The sequence below is a fragment of the Lycium barbarum genome, chromosome 5 (assembly GCF_019175385.1).
Source record: "Lycium barbarum isolate Lr01 chromosome 5, ASM1917538v2, whole genome shotgun sequence".
Classification (NCBI taxonomy): Eukaryota; Viridiplantae; Streptophyta; class Magnoliopsida; order Solanales; family Solanaceae; genus Lycium; species Lycium barbarum.
The window spans coordinates 2,996,214-3,008,707 of NC_083341.1; positions in this window are offsets into that span (position 1 = coordinate 2,996,214).

Below are 12,494 nucleotides of genomic sequence, written 5' to 3' on the forward strand. Positions count from 1 at the left end.
CATGGCACTGATGTGGCACTGACGTGGCACCTCCAAAATTTATGTGTCATGTCAGTTTCACGTCAATATTTGTGTTTACTTGTTCAACTTTATACAAGTTGAGGTGTCTCTTGTGCACCCAAAGTTGAAGGGCATACTTGCCAAGTTGAGTGTCTATTTATGTATTATGCCAATATAATTTGAACCAACTAATTGTACCACAGTTGAGTATTTTATCCAACCACTGCATAAACACAGTGTATTATATCTCACGCTCGGAGGAAACTTGAACCTGACAATCTCTTTATGAAATTAAAAAAAGTGATTGTTTGAACAAACTAGTATACGCTCAATCAATATATACGTTCTTCTCTTAATTGTTTTTCAAAAGGCAATATTTGGTATTCATAAGTCTAACTTCATATTTGGATTGAGCAGATGAATATAAGCAGATAGCTAGTGAATGATAATGCAATTTCAGCTGCTAGCAGAAGAAATCATAATAGCTTTTGACAACTTATATAATGGAGTAGTATATTTACGTACATATTTTTAGTCCTCTCATTTCAAAACTAAATGCTAGTTATTCTTTCTTTCTTTTTTCTTTCTTCTTTCTTCTTTATTTTTCTTTTCTGTTTTACAATCTTTTCATAAATTCAAAAACAAAATTTTGAAGTTTATTATAACTACATACTTTCTAGACATAATTCAATCTGGAAGACATGATTTATCTTTATTGAAGTTTATTATAAAACACTAACGAAGATTTGAAATAAAAGGGCCAATTTACACCACTCACCCACCCACCCCCTGGCCCAACACCCCACGTCATTGGTTTTTAGAAAAAGATTTCTTTTTTAATTTATTAAAAGGCACTAATCATGCAAGTTCTTGAATCTTAAGATGTTGATATAAAAATCTTATTGCTTTTTGGGAGGGTCGTATTAAACATGCAAGTTTTTTTATATACACGTAGTGTAAACATGTAATAAGAGTTTAAGTTCTACGCACTAACGTAAAAATTATCTACATAATGAAGTTACTTAAAAGAAAATTACATAAATTTATTTTGTAGCATTGATTGGTCTAGCATAAATGAACAATAAGTAACTTGTTATCGCTACTGAAGAACAAAAAACGAATGGATGAAAATTTCCGTCTAAAATCTGTTAGAATATCGCTGTACATCGCTCGTCGGAAACGTTTCCACAAATTTTTAGATTTCCAACATAAAAGTATGACGAAAATTCTCCTTTTTTAATAATATTATAATATGTTAAATTAAAGTGATACAAAGTTATTACAATATTATCATTGTATAACTTAAACCCCATAGAACAAAATTGTATTTACAATGATATTTTTTCCTCTATGAAGTGACCATTAGCTTTATCTCTTTATCCCATACATGATTTAATGTCATGGTAATGCATGGAAACTATCCACCAAGAGTTGTGGTAAAGTGATATTTACTTTTTCATTCTTAATTAGAGGTCTCTAGTTCGAGCGCTAGATACAAAATCGATTTGTTAGTCGCCCCCCATGCAGATATCATACACCAAATGGAAGCAAAAAATGCTTGGAACTATTGAACATTGTAGATTCTTATTTACTTAATTTAGAAACACTACAAGAAAAAACATATTTGGCAACAAATTATTTTTTGTTGCCATAGATTAATTATTGTTGCAAAAAATACTTTTGGCAACAAAAAAAAAATATTTTGTTGCATGACTTTTCTCAACAACTGTTATTGCAACAATGTGCAACAACTTTTTTTTTATTTTGCCAAAAGTACTTTTTGCAACAATAATCAATACTATGACAACAAAATTAAATTCTTTGACAATAAAAAAATCATTTGCCAACAATAAAACTAAGTTATTGCTAAATATAAAAAAAATTGTTGTCATTTCTATACTTTTTTGCAGTGAAAGTTGATTTAACCCCTTATTAGCTATAGTTCCCCCACAGGCCACCAGCTCTTTATTTGGTGCACAAGTAGCATCACATTCAACTATTGGTTCTTTTATAGAGGACAAATTTAAGATATTAGTGGATAACAGAAGAGACTATGGAAAGGGAAATATTAGTTAGCTATTGACTTATAATATAATCAAACTAGATCTATTATTAAACTAAAAGACAAAAACACCCGTATCTTGATTTGGGATTTAAATATCGTAAAGATAGATCCTTTGAGATCTTATAAAGTTTTAGACTATGACAGCTTACTAATATCATGTATTTAATTTACTCCTCACACCTTGCTAATATTTGCTATATAGTCTAATTTATTGATTAATCTCCCCATGAACATGTCCTCTTGGTATTGGCTATTTGGCTTGTTTTGGTGCAAGATCATGCTGCTAAAAATCTTGAAGATGAATATCTATAGCAATAAATTATGATGTGCTTCGATTATGTGCAGACTCCATTAAAAAGACAAAAGAAAGAGGGGTCTTTTCAAAGAGATTAAGTTTTATTCACGATATAAAAAGTATTTAGAAAATTGGGTCATTTAAAAGCTAATTATAAATGAGTATTATCATTAATGGTAACTTAGTAAAGATGGTAACTAACATACTATTAAAAGACAAAATCCACTAATAGTGAAAATCTATACGCGGTAAACGTATAGTTTGGGAATACGAGCAAAAGCATCACATTAATAGCTAAAAAGAAAATAAAGCCACATATAAGAGATATACTAATACTATCAACAATTGTAAGACTTTTTGATAAAAATTGTGGGTCCAAAAGGCACAATATATCACATTATATTAATAGTATCTTTGGACTGAATTAGACAAATAACTGATATAAGAGCCTCTGTATGGTTAAACAGAAAAATATGGAATATGGAAGAGAGAGGGGCGGGGACCCAATTTACTACTTTTACCAGGCGAAGATATAGCTCGGAGACGCCCGCACAAAAGAAAAGGCTAGCTTCTAAGCTTTGATTGCCATAAGAATACTCAGATAATATGAGTGATAAGCAATGAATCTCCAAATAAGCCCATAAAAAAGATGTGTCATGTGGAACATAAATCGAACGATAATGTCTAGAAAAACTTTGTCATGAGACACATTTTGAGAAAACTCATGAAGACTATATACATATAAGTATGAGGTTCATTTATATGTGTCGAATCACCACACAGCATTTCGTACAAATGTTTCAGAATTCAATTACATGAAGACAAAACTTGTGCAAATGGGCGAGTGTGTAAGAAGGGAGTTGTTGTTTTATCTAGTGATTCTTGATGTTCCCCTCAATAATATATTTTGGACTACTATATAGTATATATGTTCTCTTGTATAAAATCTTTTCCCTATAAAATTTCGGATCGCTTATAAAACAAAGCTCAAGTTTTTATATAGTATTATTTTCTTATGTTTCAATTTGTTTATCTTACTTTTTTTTTTAGTATGTTTTCAAAACAAGGTCACTTTCTATATTTGGTAACTCTTTTAATTTTAATATTTCACATAACATGTTGAAAAGTTAAGTTTTTGTAATCTCCTAATACTCTTCCTAAAAATATAACTTTTTAACTATATCTCTACTATTTTCGTCATTCGTCCCTTGTTACGAAAGAATTACTTTTTAATTTACATTTTATGTAAATAGTTTTAAGGAAGATTTCAATCATTTAATAAAAAATTATTTATCAACCGTTTTACCAATCGCAGTAATTGCTTACAATCAATGGCATGAGCGTTAGTAGACACGGGGAGGGAGCAGGCGAAACGCAGTAATTGCTTACAATCAATGGCATGAGCGTTAGTAGACACGTGGAGGGAGCAGGCGAAACATGTCGTTCGTAACGGTAGAAAGATACCTCTATTTCACCTCTTTGTTTGACCGCATTCATTTCAAATTATCTAGATGGAACAATCTTCTGCTTCCCTTCCACCAATGAAATTATTCTTTCAAAGTCATTTGTATAACCTTTTTCATTCAATAGCATTGTAACGCTTTCATTCAAGTACGTAACTATTTATTTTTAAAATTATTAGTATTAATTTAGAGTAACTTACATAAACAACTATAGTTTCTAGGCTTCTAACCAATCATCGCTATTGTTCTTGTAATTACAATTCGTAGCTATGTTTTACCTGTTTCGCGTGTGTTCGGGCATGTTCAAATACATAATTCCAAAATACAATCAGTCAAATACATAGATATATAGATCAGTCGAACAACATATATCAAATCAAACACTGTACTTTGCCAAAATACATATGTATATGGATTAATAAAATAATACATACAATCAAATATATCCAGTTTGCCCAAAACTACAGTCAAATTTTTTAACTATTTATTTGAATACATCTCGAATACACGCGAAATCTATAAAACAAAGCTACGAATTGTAATTACCAAAAAACCTTTATAGCTGCGGTTTGTAATAAAATTAAAGCATAATTATTATATTTAAATACCTGTTATATGTTAGTTACATTGTGTAAAATTTTCATTAATTTATTATTTATCTTTAATACTTAACAATAATTTTTAATCAACTAAAGCGGAGGTGAAATTGCATTTTCACTTATCAACTTTCCGACTACCTGGCTTTGCTGTCGGCAAAGATAGATCCCGGATAATCCGGGTGCAACGTGCTGTACTTTACTGACACGTATCCTAGTGGGCCCCACTACTTGACTACTCTCCCACGTGTCAGCTTGTACTGATTGTCGGCTCGTACTGATTGTCGGCTCGTTTTTTCGAGCTCAAGATCAACGGCTTCACCTTCTGCCACGTTGGCACGTGGATGCCTCAAGACCGTTAGATATTCATGATCCTTTTGTCCGTACAATTATCCGCGAATTTTCCATCTTTGGCTTTATCGTATGTTGCTATATAAGGGTACTGAATAATTATAAATCTCTACAAAGTTGTTTACATCCACTAGCGAAAAATAATAATACTCCTAACGAATCTACCAATAATTAGATCCTTGAATACATCTCGATTACACGCGAAATCTATAAAATATAGCTACAAATTATAATTAAAAAAAATTATAGTTGTGATTTGTAATAAAATTAAAGTGCAGTTATTTATACTATATTAAAAGCACGATGAGTCTTAGAAATGTTGATTGAACTTTTTGTCCTTTATTAAAATACTCTACAATAGACAAAATTGTCATTTACTATTTTTCTCACATTAATTATTGTTAATCTATATTGTAATTATTATGGTTTTTTCTTTTGATAAATATTTGCAGAATTTATGATTAATATTTAGTAATGTTTTGATGATGACTTTCTAGGGTTTCGATTTTGAACTATCTAATCGCGTAGCGTTTGATTTGTTTAATGGCGTCGTAACGTTTGAACTATTTAATGGCTTATTTGTTGTTTTGCTTATGTTCTCGGTAACTATTTTGTTGTTTTTAGGTGTTTAAAGCCGCATAAACCTCTTGCAGGGTAATTTTTGGAACTGAGACGTAGTTTACACAACGGAAAAGGTTCAAAAATACCCCTGAACTATTGAAAAAGGCTCATAAATACCCTCCTTCCACCTTTTGGTCTAAAAATACCCTTAAGGTTTGTTTTTGGCTCAAATATACCCCTCAAACTAACAAAGTTAAAGTTAACTCTTTTAAAAAGCCAAATGACATTTTGTGATTGGACACATATATTATTTAATTTAAAAATTAAAAAATATGAACAAAACTGATTTTTTTTTTGCATTTTGTGAATTAATCAACGAAATATGTTTTTTTTTTGCATTTCGTGAATAAAAAAACGAAATAGGAAATTATAATTTTTTTTTGCATTTCGTGTATTGAAAAATGAAATAGGATAAAAAAATTAATTTTGTTCATATAAAAACAAAATTGGAAAATATATTTTGTCCAATTTTCCAATTTCGTTTTTATATGAACGAAAATAATTTTTTTTTATCCTATTTCGTTTTTTAATACACGAAATGCAAAAAAAAATTATAATTTCCTATTTCGTTTTTTTATTCACGAAATGCAAAAAAAAAAACATATTTCGTTGATTAATTCACGAAATGCAAAAAAAAAAAAAAAAAACAGTTTCGTTCATATTTTTAAATTTTTTATTTTTTATTTTTTAAGTTTCCATACAATTTTTTTTAAAAAAAATATGTAAATTACGGAATTTTATTATTGACAATTTTTTTTTAAATCTGGAATTTTAAATTACTGGAAATTTATTATTGGCAATTTTTTTTTAAAATTTGGATTTTTTTTTTAAATTACGGAATTTTATTATTGACCAATTACAAATTGCCATTTGGCTTTTTAAAAGAGTTAATTTTAACTTGTTAGTTTGAGGGGTATATTTGAGCCAAAAACAAACCTTAAGGGTATTTTTAGACCTAAAAGGTGGATGGAAGAGTATTTTTAGACCAAAAGGTGGAAGGAGGGTATTTATGAGCCTTTTTCAATAGTTCAGGGGTATTTTTGGACCTTTTCCGTTTACACAATAAACTTGATAATTGATAGTATACTTGTCGCATATTTGACAGTTTATTATCGATATGAGCATGTTTAAAGTTTTTCTTTATGTTATGAGGACTATGATACCTGAATACGGGTTTTGATAATTGAGGCAAGTTTGTTCAGTATGAAGCATGAATAAATTAAATCACTTCTGCTTGAATATGAATATGAAGATGAAGCATGAGTTTGTTCAATATGAATGAATTTATGTGGGCTACTGGTTGGTTCATTTGTCACTATATAGCCTGCTTATAGTTATACTTCTCTCTATGATCCTCTCTAATCAGTTAGCACACAAAATGTGGTGCTGCTTTCACTTTGTCAAGACGTCTAAATCAGATTGTTTTTTAAAATTTAAAAGATGTCAAACTTTTTTACAACGAATTTATATAAAGGAAACATGTTTACATAAATTAAAATGGGCTAAAAGGAGTAGTATATATCAGTCACAGCGGAAGCCGCAAGAGAATTGATTGATAATTAAGTATCCTTAAATCTGTTGGCCTATGTTTGATGAGAAAAAGTGGATTCATATATTTTAGTAGTAGAATTTAAGATAAAGGAACAGAATCATTGTTGGATTATAACTTGAATCCAAACAAGAATAGACATTGTTTTATAATTAAGTCCACGATGTGGTCCTTTCCACAAGTTTACAAGGCACATGCCTATATTGTTTTCTTCGTTTCAAATAAAGAGTTAAAGTTGTAGTAGTGTACGTATTAATTAGCAAATGACTCCATCAAAAAATTGATATGCGTGTTTTCCTGATTTTTGAAACTAAAGTTTAAGTTGATATGGGGTTATGAGTATATATTTATAAATTAAACATAAAGTTCTAAATATTATAGGTTAAATTTTCGAACACTGTCAGCTCCTTTTAGGTTAAGGAGTATTTTTTCGTTTATAAGATTTTAGCTTAGGAGCTAAATTCCTTTAATTTTACTTGGTATTGGAATTGTTAGAAACTCCTTTTCTCCTTTGCGTTGTTAGGAATATCTCCTCCTATTTTTAATTTCGTATCAACATGAGTCCAAAGTGGAAAGATAAACAATATTAATCTTCGAGATATCTAATGTTCCATGAATATTATTGTTCTTTTTCTACCTTTCGTTCACCAATATGTTTGTTGTCTTTGTAAAGTTATTAGACCCTTCTTCAAACAATATATATATATATATATATATATATATATATATGAAAGTTATTATTGATTGATTCTTCAATATTCTATATAGGTGAATGAAGATTCATATGGAGAGTGTGATTGAGACTTCGTGCACATTAAGAACTGATTTGAAGGCATGTTTTTTCTGAATTTTATTTCTCATTCATATTGGTCCTATTTATGTTGCTATGGTTTTTGTTACATATTTTTGTACATATAATATTCTTAAGTTAATACTTCTTTTGCCGCATCTTACTTAGGGGTGGGCATGATACGATATTTGAAACTTCGGTAAGTTAATTTTGATTTTCGGTTTTTAAAAATAGTATACCATTATCGTACCAAATTAATTCGGTATTTTAAAGGTCGGTTTCGATATTTTACGGTACGGTAAATCGGTGCCATAATTTATCCTACTTCGACTTACATATACTCATATCGTTAAGAACTGTGACTTTCGCTACTTAAGAAACGTCTCAATTATTATGTACTAAAAACCTTACACATGTAAAAATATTCAAAAAAAAAAGTACAAGCAATCCCCATCGTAAATCAATTAAAAAAACAAGACATTTAAATCAAGATAGAGTAGTTAAAGTTCCAACGTTTAAACAATTAGTTTTCTAATAATACTAGTTTATATATTTGTTAGTAGTATAATGCTAAGATATTTGAATTGTATATGTAATTATATACTTCGGTATGGTATTCGGTATTTTCTTTATGAATACCGAATACCAACCTTTTTAAAAATGCATACCAAATACCATAATACCGAAACCGCAGTATAAACAAATTCGGTTTCGGTATGGTAATCGGTACCTACTATACCATGCCCACCCCTAATCATACTTATCTAAAATAAAACAGAAAATTATTGTACGTTTTGATTCAATTTTCATAAATTTATCATATTTACCGAGTGATAGTGTCTACTACTATTAGATGTGGTTATAGACAATAGCGTGGTTATAAAACCGAAAAGACGTGCTTCAAAATTCAAACATTATTTGAGATACAATATTTATTTATAGCTAATCCTATTTAGCGATGGCTAAGTAACGAATTATCAAAAAGGTTTAGCAATGAATAATTTAGTGACGGAATAACGACGAAATTCGTAGCTAAGTCAATTTTTTATAAGTGTTTGTTGTCAAATAAGGTACACGTTTTGTTTACGCGCAAAACACGTACACTAAATCTAGTTATACTTAAATACCTCTTATATGTTAGTTACACCATATAAAAATTTCATTAATTTATTATTAATTTTTAATACTCCACTTAACAATTATTTTTAATCAACTAAAGCTGAGGTGAAATTGCACTTTCACTCATCAACTTTCCGACTACCTGGCTTTGCTGTCGGCGAAGATAGATCCCGGATAATCCGGGCTCAACGTGCTGTATTATGTCTACACGTATCCTCGTGGGCCCCACTACTTGACTATTTTCCCACGTGTCAGCTTGTACTGATTGTCGGCTGGTATTTTCGAGCTCAAAATCAACGGCTTCACCTTCTGCACGCTGACACGTGGATGCCTCAAGACCGTTGATATTTCTGATCCTTTTGTTCGTACAATTATCCGCAATTTTTCCATCTTTGGCTTTATCGTATGTTGCTATATAAGAGTACTGAATAATTATAACACTTTATTGTTTTCTAACCTATTATGTTTTATAATAATATTTCTAGGAATTTGAGGAGGAACAGAAAATTTGTATAATGAAGACCATTGTTTGGTGGGGAAAATGTGGTCCTCACCACTTTAATTATTGTTCTTCACATTTTCCTATAAAAAAAAATGATTTTAAAGAACTATTGGTAGATTCATTAGGAGTTATTATTATTTTTCGCCAGTGGATGTAAACAATATTCTTGGCTTAATATCTAGATGGACCCTTAAACTTGGCATGTTTTGTAAGATAGGCATATAAACTTACAAGGTGACCAGATAGACACTTAAACTTACTCAAAGTGTATTTTTCAAGTTTTCCAGTTGTTTTGAAAATAAAAACTATATTTTTCAAACACTCACAATTTTCATGGCCAAACAAGCCCTAAATATATCACAAAATATTTTTTTAAAAATGCAAAAATAAGGCAAACGCATATACATGAGACTATAAATGTGCACTTAAACCAATAAATACTCGCTAATCGCAATTTTGCAACTTTCAATTAACTCGGATTTTTTTTTTACACTTGAATAATTAAAAAACAATAACTTTAACCAATAAAAATCCTTAAAAAAAGAAATTTCTTTTTTTAAGGATTTTCTTCTCGGCTTTACAGTTTTCTTAATTTGAAATTTCTTTTTTTAAGGATTTTTATTGGTTAAAGTTATTGTTTTTTAATTATTAAAGTGTAAAAAAAAAAACCGAGTTAATTGAAAGCTGCAAAATTGCGATTAGCGAGTATTTATTGGTTTAAGTGTACATTTATAGTCTCATGTATATGCGTTTGCCTTATTTTTGCATTTTAAAAAAAAATATTTTGTGATATATTTAGGGCTTGTTTGGCCATGAAAATTGTGAGTGTTTGAAAAATATAGTTTTTGTTTTCAAAACAACTGGAAAACTTGAAAAATACACTTTGAGTAAGTTTAAGTGTCTATCTGGTCACCTTGTAAGTTTATATGCCTATCTTACAAAACATGTCAAGTTTAAGGGTCCATCTAGGTATTAAGCCATATTCTAGAGATTACTGAATGAAACTAATTCCAATTTGTTAGACCCTTAAAAAAGTTTGTTAGACCCTTTAAAAAAGTACTATAATATTGTTTTGATAACATAAAAGAAAGGTGTAGTTTTGAAGATTTACCATGCATACACACAGTTTATTTCAATCCGGCCAACAGGGTTGAGATATGACCTCTACAAAGGTATCAGGCTAAAAAAAAATAGATTGTATAATTAATTAATACACATTGTCATCCTAATGTATTAGTAACTCACATCTAAAACAAAAAAATAAAAAATAGCGACGACCAAATACTATAGATAAATAGAAAAAAAATTATTAATCTTATTAACGATAAATTATCAAAAGATTCTATTAGGTACAACACAACTTTAGGTGACTGAGGATACTATCATAGATAGGAAGGTATAGAGGTTGAGGATTAGGGTAAAATGTTAGTAGGTAACTGAGTGTTGTTGTACACTTGTACTTTGAGTAGTATGATTCAGGTCTCATGTAGCTTTTTTTTTTCCCTACGTATACTGATATATATGTCGCTGCATTTATTTTGTACATTACTATTTTGTTGTTTATCTTTTCTTTCTTACTGTCTTGCGTCAGTTACGTCTCTTTTAAGACGAGGGTCTATCGGAAACAACCTCTCTACCTAGCAAAGGTAGGGGAGTAAGGTCCACGTACATCCTACCTTCCCCAGATTCCACTTGTGGTATTATACTAGGTATGTTGTTGTTGTTATTTGGTTAACTACAAGTAACTTTGCGATAGATTAACGACGAAATTTGTAGCTAATTTTACTTTTTTTTTTTTTTTTGTATTGGTAACAGCAGGGCCTGAATAAGCATTTGGGCCAGATTTTAGGTCATGGGAGTGGAAGAAGGCCCAAAGAAGTTCCGTGAGGTAATTAGCCTGAAGCCCAACAATTTTGTCTAGTTATTTTATTAGGCCTATTGTATATTTTAATCCAGTTGACATGTAATAACACTAGGGCAATTCGCAGGAATGCCCCTCATTCGGGGAGGTCTTTAATTTTTGTCCCTCAAATTGCTAGTCTTTAATTTTTGCGCTTCGCGTAGAAATCCTGAGGCTCTGGGTTCGAACCCCGGCTCCAGCATAAAAATAAAAAATAATTTCGTAAGGCAAGGCTTGAGGAAATTTATGCCGGATCCGGCATAAGCGCCTTAAAGCATAACTAGGCAATTTATAAGGCAGACTTTTAGTTATGCCGGAGACAGCATAAGTTGTCTTAAGGCATAACTAAAGTTATGCCGGATCCGGCATAACTTTTATGCCTTAAGGTAATTTATAAGGCAGACTTTTCTCAAAGCCTTGCCTTGCGAAATTATTTTTATTTTTACGCCTGAGCCAGGGTTAGAACCCAGAACCTCAATATTTTTGGCTACCTTTTCAAGCAAAGGGCAAAACATAAAGACCACCAATTTAAGGGCCAAAATTTAAAAACCACCCCAAAAGAAGGACAATCCGCGCAAAAAAATGATAACACTATACCCACGGGGATATCCTGTCTATTGAAATTAAATTAAGTAAGAATCGAGTTTTACTTGTATTTTATGTTTAACAATAATATTAATAATATTTTGTGCTTAAGGATACTTTGGATATTGTGAAGTTAGATATTTTGAATCCGCAAGTAATTGAAGAGCTAACCTAAATAATTGTGCAACCAACTGTTTAAACTAAACATAATCGGCGAACAATAATTTATGCATAATTCATATATAATATATGTATAACCATGTGTATAAGTATTTAACCTATCTATATTGGCTCAAAAAATGAAGTAAGAAAGTCTCTTTGCATTTTGGGTTTGGCCCATCTCAGACAGATCTATTTCAAATGATTTCGGGCTTGATCCTCTTTGGATAAGCCTTTTGTTTCCAATAAATGCGAGGTTTCAAATCATTTTTTGTGCGGATTGTCCGTCAAAAGCATTGGTCTTTAATTTTTTCCCCCTCAAATTGGTGGTCTTAAATTTTTGTCCCTCAAATTGGTAATTTTTAATTTTTGTTCTTCACCTAATACCTCAAGGTTCTGGATTCGAACCCCAGCTCAGTAAAAAAATAAAATAAAAAAAGAATTTCGCAAGGTAATTCACTGCCTGTAGGTAGAGTTTTGCATTCAAAATTCTGCCTGA